This window comes from Gastrolobium bilobum, unplaced genomic scaffold (genome assembly GCF_033153095.1).
Source record: "Gastrolobium bilobum isolate Gb01-03AN ecotype WA unplaced genomic scaffold, APGP_CSIRO_Gbil_v1 utg16249, whole genome shotgun sequence".
Classification (NCBI taxonomy): Eukaryota; Viridiplantae; Streptophyta; class Magnoliopsida; order Fabales; family Fabaceae; genus Gastrolobium; species Gastrolobium bilobum.
In genome coordinates this window covers 101,961-116,614 of record NW_026898554.1, presented here as the reverse complement: position 1 = coordinate 116,614, position 14,654 = coordinate 101,961, and the positions used below count along the sequence as shown (strand labels likewise).

The window sequence follows — 14,654 nt, the reverse complement described above, 5'->3', positions numbered from 1 at the left end:
TATAACCAAATTCATTTTCTAAGTCAATGTTAATTATTTTCTGGGTATTATCAATATATAAATTACACTAGTGTGAAATAAAATTTAATGACAAGAAACTGCTAGAAATTACATAATACAATGCCAAAAAAAAAAAAATTTGCTATGTCAACGTCAATAAAAATATCTTAGTTGTATAGTTAGCTACTCATACCATTATGCATATTACATGTCATCATTTCTATCCAAAGACACTCCATAAAAGCAATTGAAATCACAGCGCAAGAGTTACACAAACTAAAAAAATACTCCATATGAAACCCTAATTTTCAAGGATGGATTCACTTATTTGTCCAGTCATTTATAAACAAAAATCTTGCTAGGACAATATGTAGGAATCATATATCAGAAAGTTTCAAACATGGAACAATACCTTTCACCGGAGAGTCAGACCATGCAGATCTTTTAGGACTACTCCACATTTTTTTCCTTTAGGAGTTGACTTGCTAAGGAATTCAGCACGACCACGTGTTCCTCTCACCCACAGCAGCGAGTGATCATCATTTCCTGAAGTTCCATACCTACATGAAATCATAATGGCATTTTTAAAAGTGGAAGACTTGAAGCCTTGAATGACAAACAATGACCAAAAAAAACAGAGGAACAATTTTAGGACAGTCATACAGATATCTAAACAGTCAAAGACCAGCATATGTTAGTGAATCTCACTCCCTCTTGGTTCCTTTACTATCTAAAATGGAAAAATTGATTACAATGTTCAATTATATAAACCGTGAGCATTTCCTACAATTAGATTATGGGCTTTAAATTCTATAAAAGCAATATACAACAATTCATGAAAACATCCAAAATGCCTTATTAACAAGTTGTCAGCAATGAGCATCATGATTTCATGACAACCATCTCATCTAATGTTCCTTGGACAAAACCACCATCATGAAGAAACATTCAGGTTAGCTGGCAGAACAAATTGGATGAAACTAGGTCAATATGGCAAACATTTCCAGTAGAAATCATTTTACATGAACAAATAAAATAAAGCAGAGAGAGAAAGTCATACAGTCATACTTACCATCCATGAAACCAGTTTTTCAAAGAAATAAGACAGCAAACAGCTCCAGAAGAGACCAAAGCTCCAATTGCTAGAGGAGGATCAACAGTGCTCTGACAGAGAAACGAAATCAGTATAAATAGGGTAATGAACAAAACTCTAAAAACTATAGTATGTAAGAGGCCAGAATGGTCAAACAACACACCAGACGGGTTTTAATTAGCAAAAATAGTTAAATCTCAATTCACATAAATAAGTACATCTCATCAGCATCAACTCAATTATTCATGGATTCAACAGACAATTTTACCATGAAAATCAAGTAAATAGACAATAACAGCATTTGTACCAATCAAAGCGACTTTATAAAAAATATTACCAAGCTGTGCGACTTTCAGAAAATTTATCAATCTATGCCATTTTTATTTTGCATTTTTTAAAACTATTTTCTTATTATTTATATTTTATATTTAACTATTTTTATTATTTTCGTTTTCGTTTTTCAAAATAATCATTTCATTATTATAACTATAGTTTTTTCATTCATTTTTAAATCAGAATATTTTCTCCATACAGAAAAATTATTCATCTTCAAATCTGCATGCAACAACAACAATAATTTACACAAGTTAATCCACGATGACCTAGCATAACCTGTCATATATGACAGGATGAACGTTAGATAACAGCAATAGTTTATTGCACATTCCCTGTTTATATAAATGCAAACCTACGAAACCAAGGTGGCTCCAATAGTGCGCATTGCCCATTTCACAAACTGAGCGACCCCAACATCCACACCGCCATCTTCTTTCGAAAGAATAAATCTCCTAAGACCCCAGTAGCCTAAAGCAGCTCCAGCCAAGAGGATACCCAGTAGTACAAAAATGGCAACCCGTAAACCATTGAAGAAAATAATTTTATTAAAGAGAATTTAAGATATGTCTGATAGACAAGCCAAATCCCATAGGATGGAAAACAGTTGATAACATATATCTGACAGACAGGCAAAGATGGCCAGCAATCAGCAAGAGTTATGCAGCATGAAATGAAGGGACCACAGAAAGGGGAACATGGAGGGTGGAAAGTGAAAGCTACAATGTAACCACCAACCAGGGACTAACCATTGGCGAATGACAGTTAGGGCAAACATCAGGGCGACAAGCCTATATAGAAAGGATGAGCTTGTTCCAGAAAATTAAATAATTATATTTGAAAAGAGGAAGTCATTTTCACCCCTTTACCAGCTATTTTCTGTTGACTGCAAATATTTTTTGCTAGCCCAAAGAAAGAAATAACATTTGCCAAAAGTTATTCAAAAGGAAACAAAAAAAGCCACCTCATTATAAGGTAAGGGAGAATTTAAAAGAGTGAGTTATTGACTGCAAAAACAAAATGTTACAAATGTTGCCCAGAATGTTAGCTCGTCATACATAAGAAAAAAATGTATGAGTCTAAAGAAAAAGCCAACAAAAAGGATTAGGAATCCAGAAGTGTCTATAGATGTTAGCCATTCAGCCAGTATTGTATGACAGAACATATAAATACAGATATGTACCAAGTTATCCAAAAAAGAAAGAGAGATATACTTACTGGAATGTGCATCTCTTCACTCATCCCAAAACTTTGAAGAATTGAATTTATGAACACGGAGAATTGGTGCAAAAGGAATGACCCAGCTCCAAACTGAAACAGCACATAGTAATAATATTAACAGTGATAATATCTGCATGAAACATGAAGAGCTGCAAGGGAACAATGACCAAAATTAAATCAAACTCACCACTCAACCATATATGGTAAGGTAAAAGATATTTTTCCTTCCAGTTGGCAATAATTTCATGCCCTATATCATAATTATAAGAAATTAGTTAGAAAACATGTTAAACAACCAAGGAAGAATTAAAAGAAATGAAACAAAATGAAATTCATATATAATAAGAAAGTAATTTGTATACCTGAAAAAGAAGGATTATAACAACAAGAAAGATCCCTATAGCCATTGAACTGGTAAAATAAAATGGAACCCAACTGCTAATAATTGGAGCCAACAACAGCAGTATCAATCCCAATGCAAGACATACAAGGCGCCATTGCTGAAAATCTGCAAAGTTTTTGTGTAACATATAAATAAGCCCCAAAATTTTGAAAAAAGAAACCACAAAGGGAAGAGACAATAGAATAATTTTCCCAACTCTTATGAGATGGAAGAAACAAACCTTCTTCAAGGGAAACTGTAACATAAGAACCCAATATTTCAGCATTCATCCTCACATCAACATATCTAGTTTCATAAGGTGACATGACAGCATTCCAGATCCCCTTCTGAATACTCATCCATTCATCCTTGTCACACTGACACCATCCAAGTGCATTATTCCTGCACATACTTTATAAATAAGAAATGGCAATCTTGATAGACTTTGAAAGAAGTTGAAACTAGAAGAGAGTGCATATCAAGCATGCACATGAGAGGAGGGGGTGTAGTGACAGCAAATAAATAAAGAATACTACGTACAATATGTCCAAGTTATGTACTTACCTGTGGAAACAAACCTGAATTTTGTTATGTAACCTCTCTGGGATCGCACCAGATGGAGCCAAAGTAATGTGGAATGAACTAGCATAGCTCCCAAGTTTCAATCTTGAGATACCAGAGACTTGAACACGCTCACATCGTAAAATATCTTTAACACCATGAGCAGCTGAATCCCAAGAAAGTAGGGAAGGGGAGATATCCAAAACTAGCCTTTCAATATCAATACCTGCAGTTGTAATGTGCGGAGATTATTTTCAAATGCAAATATGACAGGGAAAAGAGTACAAGAACAAAGTAATTAATTTACCGAACACAAGTATGGAAAATTCAGTGAACAATATGATATAACATACAACGAGCTACCCATATACACAAAGATAAGTGATTTTTTTTCTTGTGAATATAAGGAGTACAAGCACAGAAAAAAGAAGACTAACAATTCTAACCTTTGAGTAGGAGTGAGTCATGGTGATTGGCAAGTGAGGAAGAGAAGAAGAAGAAAAGAAAAAGCAGTGTAGAGGAGAAAGAACCCATGACTCTGTGATGGAAGACACAACAATAACCAGTGCTCTTCTTTTGCTGCTATTTATTGATTGATTGAATTTTCACAGCGTTGCGTTTGTTTAAGGCAACAATCTTGTTTACGCGGGCAATTGATTTTGGAAATGCCTACACTACACACACAATATGAACACACTGCGTCATTAAATACCGCCATATATTTTGGAAAATTATTCTCAATTAAGAAATAAATCATTGCTAATTGAGAGTGATAACAGGATAATGATTTCCCTTTTTTTAATAATGATTTCGTTTTTTTGTTGCCTGTATTTAATTCAAAGAATCAATATAGGGAGATTTATTTTTTCATCACATTATTTGTATAAAAAACTTATAAAATTTGGAAAACAGTGAAAATATAATCAAATAGTCTTTATGTTCATACATTTTATAATTTTGTAAATAAATGCCTATAATTTCGGTATTTTATAAATTTGATTCCTATAGTTAAAATACTAATAGAACTTTAACATGATGATAGAGTTGATTTTATTTCAAAAAAAAAAAAAACCTTTAAGGTCGTTGTATGAGATTATCTAACATTGGAGGTTTATTTAACAGGTTGACTGCTCGAAATTGGGTTCCGCCATGGGAGCTTCGTCAAAACTAAAAAAAAAGAGCATATTTTTTAGCGATTTTCATCACAAAACAACCCAAATTTTTGAGAAATTTCGGAAGTTTAAAAAGTGATTTTTCAAGCTATGGGTCGCGGTTTTTCTTGGCACAAAAACATGTGATTTTTGTATTAAAAACAACATAAAACAGTGAAAAAATAACAGGGAAACTAAAACCATCAAACCAATTTTCGTTTTATATCAATGAATGAAGCAATATCAATTTAAAGAAAGATTGAAACTTTCATAATATGAACCCTATATTTCGTAACAATACATTCATGAACGAAATTTCTTCACTATAGAAAACAATTTCAAACAATTTTTGTGTCAATAGATAACTAAAAACTTGTTTCTCAAAAGCCCCAAAACAATTTATGGTTTGAATGTATCGATTGAAAAAAAATTGAGAAATTTTCTAAACTCTTAGGGGCGTTTGGTTGAGGAGAAATTTTTTAAATACTAGGGAAATGTAATTGATAGGGAAATGGTTGGAAAGTGAGTTTGGTAGAAAAATATAAAAAAAGTTGTTTGATTGGAAAAAATTTAACCGGGCAAATTAGGTAAGATTTATAAAGTCTATGTTTGATTTGAGGTAAAATATAGATGGAGAAATAAGTGGCAATTACGAAAATGTCCCTGGTTTTAAAATATAGGGTTGGCCTTGTCCTCTCTGCAATCTCAATGGTTATAGCAGGGATAGTAGAAGTGAAGAGGAAGCACGAATTCGATGATCACAACATGCATCTTATTAGCATCTTCTGGCTTTCTTTCCATTATGCAATCTTTGGGATTGCTGACATGTTCACACTGGTGGGGCTATTGGAGTTTTTCTACAAGAAAGCTCCTGAAGGCATGCGTTCTCTTTCCACTTCCTTTACCTTTCTTTCATTGTCCATTGGTTACTATAACTTGAGCACAGTTTTTTGTTGAGATCATAAACTCAGTAACCAGTAGGCTTTCAAAGAGTAAGAAAGGGTGGCTAGAGGGTAGGGACTTGAACAACAATCACGTTGAGCGTTTCTATTGGTTCTTGGCCATACTCAGTGTGCTTAACTTTGTCATCTATGTCTTTTGTGCAAAATGGTACAAATATAAGAATGGTGTTCCACTTGATAAGGAAATGCTGCTCAAACATCCAACCCTTCCTAATGATGAAACCGTGTCTACTAATATCAGAGGGTATAATTGGTCTGATTTGTTGTGGGCCCATGTGATTAGCCGACTATCATAAAAAAACCACCTCTTACATTGCATTTTAAACAGTGCAGAAGCCTAGTTAAATTGCACAAAACTGAAAAATGTATGCATCGTGGGTGTTGAGCCATTTCTCTATCAACCAAACGCATGCTTCCCAGAATCTCAACTTCATTTGCACGGGGTAATTTAAAAAACCTTATGGACTAAACTCTTTTTTCTTTGAAGTAAATACATAGGATATTTCCCCAAATCGTTATTGGTTTTTGGGAAAAGTGTCTATCATTTAAAATTACATAACTTACATCATTTCACTCTCACAAATAGGTGGGACCCACACCTTTATTTTTTTGTCAACTCTCTCTTCTCCTTTATCTATCTCTTTCTCTCTTTTAAAATGACACAACTTTACATCCTTTAAAATGACACACACTTTTCCCTTGATCTTTTGGTCCTAAATGCAAAACCTTTTCTAGCTCTCGATATTGGGAATAATTCAAAGAACGCCACATGCCCTGTTCATTTCAAGGTCCCTAAAATGGCTACGTTTCTATTTGATCGATGCCTCAAAGACAAAGCCCAATTGGTTTCATTGTTGCTTCTCCTTGCAGTGTAGATATCTCGGGCCCTAGCCCAGAAAAACTACCGTTTGGGCTTCGGTAAGAACATAGCCCGAAGATGGGGCCTTGGATAAAAAATTTATATTCTTTACATGTATTTTATGTTCTAAAAACACAATAGTAAAAATAAGTTTTTGTTGAGAGTGGGATTTGAACCCACGCCCTTTCGGACCAGAACCTTAATCTGGCGCCTTAGACCAACTCGGCCATCTCAACTCATGTTTTTGAATTTAACAAGATAAACTATATGAATAAAAGTCTAATTACTTACCTTTCAAGTAATTTTGCACGAACTATGCCTTATAGCCCAAATTACAAACGATATAGTATAAAAATTGACAGTGTCAAATCAATTGGGAACTGTTAGAGGACCTTATTTTTTTGGCTAAAATATAATTTAGCTTGTAATCTTTTTTAGGTCGTGCGTTTGACCCAGTAAATTTTAGGAAAGTGTAGTTTGATCACCACCGGCCAGCATACGGCAGCAGGTGGCAACAAGCAGTGGTCGATTAAAGGTGATGGCCGACGCAATAGTGGTTGATGAATTAAGAATAGATAATTTTGTCTTAAACTTATATAATTATAATGATGTAGTGTAGTGTAAGAGAGTTAATTACTTCAATTAATTTAAAAAACACATAAGTGCAGGATTATTTTATATAATTTACACCGAATTCATTTTGGCCTTTATTTTTTACTTGGAATGACAGTACAAGTCAAATCCCTTATTACAAGTTACAACTATCCCTGCCCTGGGTTTCTGTTAACAATATTACATTGATAGCTAATTCTTAACCCATCTACTGCCTACGATTAAAACCAACAGATTTATCAGGAGTACATTCCTTCAGGAATTTCGATACAAGTACTTCAGTTTTTATTGGTTCAAGGAAAAATATATTTTTTTTTATTTCTACTTTTGTTAAAAAAAAATTTATTTTTAAATTTTAAAGACTGCATTTAGATAAAAATCATGATAATTACAAACTTGGCACTACATTTTTAATTCTGATCTTATAAAAGATGAAAATAACTACAAAAAATTCAGTAATGTCAAAGTACACTATAATATATAATAGCCGTCACACGATAGCTAAACTTGAAGCAAAACATATCCCTCAACATAATTTAACCAAAGGGTCCATAATAAGGCATGCTTCTGGGTCTACCTTGGCAAAAACAAAGGGGACACCCTCCTTACAACAATCTCTTCGATCTGGTCAGCAAACAAAATGGATGTCTCGCTTTCATAATTGCCATTTTCCATCTGCTGGTGTAACTGGCAGAACAAATGACAAATGCATCCAATAAATTCATTTTCTTCTACTTTATTTAAATACTTTTCATTGGGGAAATCTCATAAATAAAGATTGTCAAGCAGCCAAGACATGTGTATAGTAAGCCAAATGTAAAGAATCAATTCAACCCAAAAGCTTAAGCTGTTGGGTGAGGTTACCTTAATGGTTTTATATATTTCAACACGCCCCCTCACACGAGAGCCCACTGAACTTGAAGGGTGGACAATACACATGCCCACTTACCTGTGCGAACAAAGAAATTCCACTTGAAAGAAAGTGGGGGGCGGCGAGGATCGAACCCGAGACACGAGGCTCTGATACCATGTAAAGAACCAATTCAACCCAAAAGCTTAAGCTGTTGGGTGAGGTTACATTAATGGTTTTATATATTTCAACACCAAACCAAGTTGAAAAATTTGAATATTACAGGATTTTATTAATATAGAGAAAGCAATCAACATACAAGGAGATTAATCATTTTGATGAAAAGATAATTCATATAATTCAGGTGAACTAACTGTGAGCTAAGACAGCCAAATATTAGCAGATTGCTTATAAGTTTTCAAATGGACTCCTTGTCCTGTACCAATCACGCTTATATTCAAATAATATTTTAATATCCATTTGTAGCAGTCTTTGTAAACCATTAGATGCATCAAAACCAAACACAATGCAAAGAAATTAGTATATGGGTGTTGTTAAACATTTATGCTATAAAATGGCGGCAATTAAAATTTAGAGTTGGCGTGTTAGTTGATTACCACTGTTATACTTTTCTTATTGCAAGGATGAAAAGAAAAGAATCTCCCTTGTACTTTGGAACCAGTGTTTACCTTCTCAAGGATGGCAGATTGATCATCCATGTGAAACTTGCGCATGTGCTTCAGCATCTCTAGTTGCTGTGAAGATTTACTTTCTCTATGTTAGCAGTGTATACAAGTACCAAAAAGCTTCAACGGAAGTTAAGATATTTTACCTGCTCCTGTAACTATTGTTGATTGAGCATTTTTTCTGCAAATTCTTCTTCTCCAAGCTCTGCTTCATCGCAGGCCATTTCTTCTCTGCCATTTCATAGTGTAAAAGACCACTTTCCATTACATAATTGTTTACTGATCCTTTTACAGAAGCTATAAGACTTCCACAATGGTGTTCTACAAGATAACCTCACTTTTTGTTTAAAGACAGAAAGAAAAGCATACATAGAACCAGAAAACCGGCTTTTTAGATAACTTTGAACTAGTGCATTTTTGGATTAGCTTAAATTTTAGGAGAAAAATTCAAAATTGCTCTAAGTATGCACCAAATTATAAGCTATTTTGAACTCAAAATAAGTTTAATTAAAAAAATAATAAAATACGATTTTTAACCTATTTAATGCTAAAAGGGAAATATTTTTTCTCATTGATTCATTTGGCAAACAATTTACCAATCTAATGCGAAAAACATGCATGGAGGTGTGTGTTCAAGTCGCACATTACCTCCATACGTGAATTGTACAAAACCCAACGCACATCTGTCATGTGTCACGCTCTGCAAGACGCGCATTACCTTATACACATTTAAGTCGCACACACCCCATGCACATCCTGCAAAGCACGACATGTGACAAACACGCATGGGTTTTGCACAAATCACATATTGTGGTGATACACAACTTGAACGCGTATACCTTCTGATAGGAATATATATACTCATGTAGGTGTATGTAAGGTGGGTAGTAGGAGACTATGTTCTACCAATATGATAGCATACTAACTTTAGAAAGTTCTAGAAGGTTAGGCTGAGTATAAGATGGGGAATGTGAACTGTGTAAAGGCATCTTGCAAATATTGGGACCATTTGGTATTGGAATTTGGGAGAGAACCGGGGCCTCTCCAATTGTCCTGTGTAGTAATAACATTTGGGGGAATCCTATTGTAATATTTTCCTTTCTGTAATAGTCATCTTTTCTATTATTGTAAGATCAGGTTGGAGTATTGCATAAACCAGTTTTATTAATTGCAGTATTTTCCCTTGTTCGTTATCCTTATTATATCAGTTTCCTATCACCTTCATATGCATTTTTTCACATTAAAGTGGTAAATTGTTTATCAAAAGAATTAAACAAGGAAAATATTTCTGATTTTGCACTATACGGGTCAAAAAGCCTACTAAAATACGTAGAAGATAATCATAGCTAAGTACAACCGAAGAACATTGTCAAATTTTCTCCACTTATAGAAATCTCTGGGCATGAATAAAAACATTTAACACTAATTCCAAGACATACTGTAGTTTCTATGGCTTCAAAGGATGTAAGGCTTGTATCCCTTAAATATGGTGGAAATATTAAGCTAGCCCATTTATTCAGTTACACAAATGGACCACAAATAGCTGAACAGTATTGTACTATCACTGAAATTCTGCCTCTGATACCATGTAATATCAGTAACACAGGAAAATTTGTAGAGAAAATAGTATAAACTCTCTTCCTCAGTTCCTCTCTCCACAACAGAAGAAAATGCAGATATCCAAAACTCTTCAAGCGGCCTGGGCTAATTCCCACACTCTCTTTCCCACCATTCCCATATACCCAAGCTGCTCCACTGTTTTTTCTCTCTCTCCATCATGAAACCCATGCCACCTAGGATTTTACTTACTCCCCTTGCTAGTCATGCATACTTGTGGAGCTGATCCCCTGCTTCTCATGTAACTTCTTCCCAATGTACAACTTAATATGTGGGAATCTTCATTCAGCTCTTAAAAAGTCATTACAACTCAAAGCTAGAAAAGATATAGGCATGGTATGGTTACTTTCTAAATCACTTGTTTTAAGAAATAAGAATTGAAGAGAAAATGTCAACAACGGAGTGAACGCTAGAAAGAACTTACTTTACAATAAATTTATAAAACTGAATCACCAAATCCCGGTCATTCTCATATGCAGTACTGACTTTTCCCAGGCACGAAATACCAAATCTTGGATCTGTTGTATAAATAATAATAATAATATAATAACAATAACAACAACAATAATAATAATAACAACAATAATGGCAAAACAAACTTCTACTCCACAATAGTCATATCAAACAGAAGATGTCAAGACACTGATAGTCTGATATGATTGTGAAAATATAAATAGCCACCTGATGGTTTAGTAACAAGCATGACTGCTTTCTTCTGATAACTAAGAGTTTCAGAATAAATTAGTATCAAGTATGGTTAGATGATAAAACAGATTCTGCATACAATCATTCCCTGTATCAAGATGCCTAAATTACCCCCACAGCTATCCTAAACTAAGATAGAAGGGGAAAAAATGTGAAGTACAATAAAAGAAAAGATTTAAAAATATATATATAAATGCCATTCCCATCATATGTGACAAATGCAGTATTCTAAAGCTTTATTTGGGAGAATAATAACCAGGAACTTTACAGAAAACGGAGGGAGGGGGGAACAATAGCATACAACCCCTCCAAGCCATACTCCGGACATAATTTCAGGCAAAAATAAATTCTAAAACTATATGTGCATTGGCATGTCTAGCATGTGGACGAAAAAGTATCACCTATAATGTATCTAGTGTCAACTCATTTTCATCTCAAGTACCAAGACCAAGAAGCATATCATATTTGACTACCAAGTACCAAGAGTCCAAGATGAGTTAATCCATTATATGAGTTTGTTTCTCTTTCATTGCTAACAAGTGAATATCCCAATCCCATAAAGCATTGAGACAAGCAGGCATATATAGAATGATGGCATTCGTGGTATTGCAGCAGTCAGCAGCTGAGCTAAGTTAACACGAATAATGTCATCATGGCACAGATTAATGACATGAAAAATGAGGTACCAATACTACAAACAACAACTAACATATCAGAATACAACATACCAACACCCATCTCCAAAAATATCTCTTCCTGTATTGCAGTGGTTACAGCAACAGCTTCCTGCTCACCAGTTGTGATTTCCAGAAAATGACAGCAAAATGCATTATATACTGATTTTTATCACATGGACTTAGGGCAAAAGTATAATATCAAACTGGCATGCACTTTTATTAGATATATCCAGCATTCAAATACTTCTCTCCACATAATTAAATGTTAAGAACCTTGGGATACACTACCCCAAAAGCTAGCTCAAAGGGTGGGAGTGCCCAAGGTCTTATAAACCTCACATTAGTTGCCCATACAACCAATGTGAGATTATATTTCTCAACACGTCCCCTCACACGAGAGCCCACTGAGCTTGAAGAGTGGACAACATACAAGCCCACCTACATGTGGAAATTCCACTACGAAGAAAGTGGGAGGCGGTGAGATTTCGAACGCTCTGATACCCCGTTAAGAACCTTGAGGTCACCACCCCAAAAGCTAGCTCAAAGGGTGGGAGTGCCCAAGGCCTTATAAACCTCCAAGGCCTTATAAACCTCACATAAGTTGCCCATACAACTAATGTGGGACTATATTTCTCAACACGCCCCCTCACACGAGAGCCCACTGGGCTTGAAGGGTGGACAACATACAAGTCCACCTACATGTGGAAATTCCACTACAAAGAAAGTGGGAGGCGATGAGATTTTTAACGCTCTGATACCATGTAAAGAACCTTGAAATACACCACCCCAAAAGCTAGCTCAAAGGGTGGGAGTGCCCAAGGCCTTATAAACCTCACATTAGTTGTCCATACAACCAATGTGAGACTATATTTCTCAACATTAAACCCCAACACACACATACAGGTGCTAGCCTAAAGGATAAAACATGTACGAAGGTTCTAGTTATTCAGCTCAGCCATCACACACTCACACTTAATGAATTCAAATTAAAGAATAAAGTAACTAATTAACCGGAGTAAAGAGGCTAATAAGGAAACAAAGTCCAATTTCTTCCGGGTACCCACATAATTTTTTTTCTTCACAAGCCCATTATCAATTCCTAAAATCAAGGACGTGTCTGAAAACTGGAATGTAAAATACCATGAACAGCAAAGTCACCTCACATTGAAGATACGCTGTCCGATTCAAACAGAATTTTAAGACGCAAAAAAATAGTAAAAATAGGACGAACAAAAAAAATTCAAAATAATAGTAATAATAAATGTCCTAAAGAAATTCACCCGCTTATCCTGTACAGCCTCTGCAATCCTTTTCTTCACGTCTGCAGATTATAAGCACGACCAAATTGCAAAGAAATCAAAAGGGATCGGGGAATCAATCAAAACAGTAAAAGAAATGGGGGAAACAAAAACAAAGTACCTGGTTGGGAAGTAAGGCAACTGAAACGATCGAAAAGATGGAAAAGCTGTTCTCTAGACAGCATTTCAGTGTTCTGCATCTCAGAGTTCATTGACATAACGATGAATACAGACTATGCTTTCTTCAGCAGGAACAAGCCACACCCAAGTCAATTTTATTTATTCCTTTGAAGAAACCATTGAGATATTTCACTTATTTATGCAAAATTACCCAATGTTACAGAAGATGAATGAAGTGGATACATCTATTACAGCAAACAAGCTTTGTGGAGTTGCTGATGTGGATAAAAGAGCTGAAGATAATGACACGTATTTTGCAGCAACTAATCATGATAGATAGCCTTTAGTTAGTTTTCTGTTATTTACTTCTGTTAGTCAGTTTGTATTTTCCCGTTTCTTCTTTCTATTAGTTTGTTAGACTTTGTTATTCACTTGCAGGTTGATGTATAGCTATATATAAAGGACCAATTGTACTTTTTTACAGAATTAATGAAACAATGAGCCAAGCTCCTTTTTCTCGTTTTAGCTTTCTCAACATGGTATCAGAGCTTACATAGAGCTCTGGTACTCAGCTTTCGTCTTTTTCCTTTCGTTCTTCATTGCCTTTTGTCATGGATCTTGGAAATTATGGCATGGACTACAATACAAATCCATCAAATCCTCTGTTTCTCCATTCAAATGAAAATCCGTCGTTGATTTTGGTGAATCCGCCATTAACCGGAAGTAATTACCATACCTGGGCTCGCTCGATGACTGTAGCGCTTCTGTCCAAGAATAAGGTTGGATTTATCGATGGAAACATCATCTCTCCTGGACCTAATGATCCAAGTTTTTCTCAATGGCAACGATGTAATACCATGGTGATAACCTGGATTCATCGCTCCATATCAGAATCCATTTCGAAATCCATAATCTGGATAGAAAAAGCTCGTGATGTGTGGCTGGATCTGCAAGAACGTTTTTCGCAGTCAGATGTGTTCCGTATTTCAAATCTACAGGAGGAGATCTACAAACTGCATCAAGGTGATCGTAGTGTATCAGATTTTTATACAGAACTTAAAACTATGTGTGATGAACTAGAGAACTTGAAGCCATTGCCTGCGTGTTCTTGTTTTCCTCCATGTACATGTGGTGCTTTCAACAGAATGAGAGCATATCGTGATCGAGATCATATGATTCGATTTCTCAAAGGACTAAATGATCAATATGCTGCGGTTCGATCTCAGATCATGCTAATGGATCCACTGCCGAATGTTAATCGTGCATTCTCTATGGTTTCACAGCAGGAGAGGCAGTTTGGTAATGATAGTGGAAGTGTTCCACAAACATTCACTGCTTTCAATAAGAGTAACAATGTTACTGGAGGTGATACTCGTAACAACAACAACAGCTTTACTTGCAATGACATGCGAAGAAATTTCAGTGTTCCAGGAGGAAGAAATGGCAGAGGACGTGGTCGATTTGGAGGCAGAGGAAACCGTTTGTGCACTCATTGTGGTAGGATGAACCACACCACTGAGACATGCT

General features: G+C 35.3%; 1 non-coding gene and 2 pseudogenes across 1 annotated transcript; all 3 read right to left on the bottom strand.

The window, feature by feature from the left end:
* Positions 1-377: 377 nt before the first annotated feature.
* Positions 378-4,124, bottom strand: LOC133317356 (uncharacterized; annotated as a pseudogene).
* Positions 4,125-6,717: 2,593 nt separating this feature from the next.
* On the bottom strand, positions 6,718-6,798 carry TRNAL-AAG (transfer RNA leucine (anticodon AAG)). Its single transcript has one exon. It is a non-coding gene; the product is annotated as a tRNA-Leu (tRNA).
* A 949-nt stretch (positions 6,799-7,747) lies between these two features.
* On the bottom strand, positions 7,748-13,219 carry LOC133317354 (uncharacterized; annotated as a pseudogene).
* Between the last annotated feature and the right edge of the window lie 1,435 nt (positions 13,220-14,654).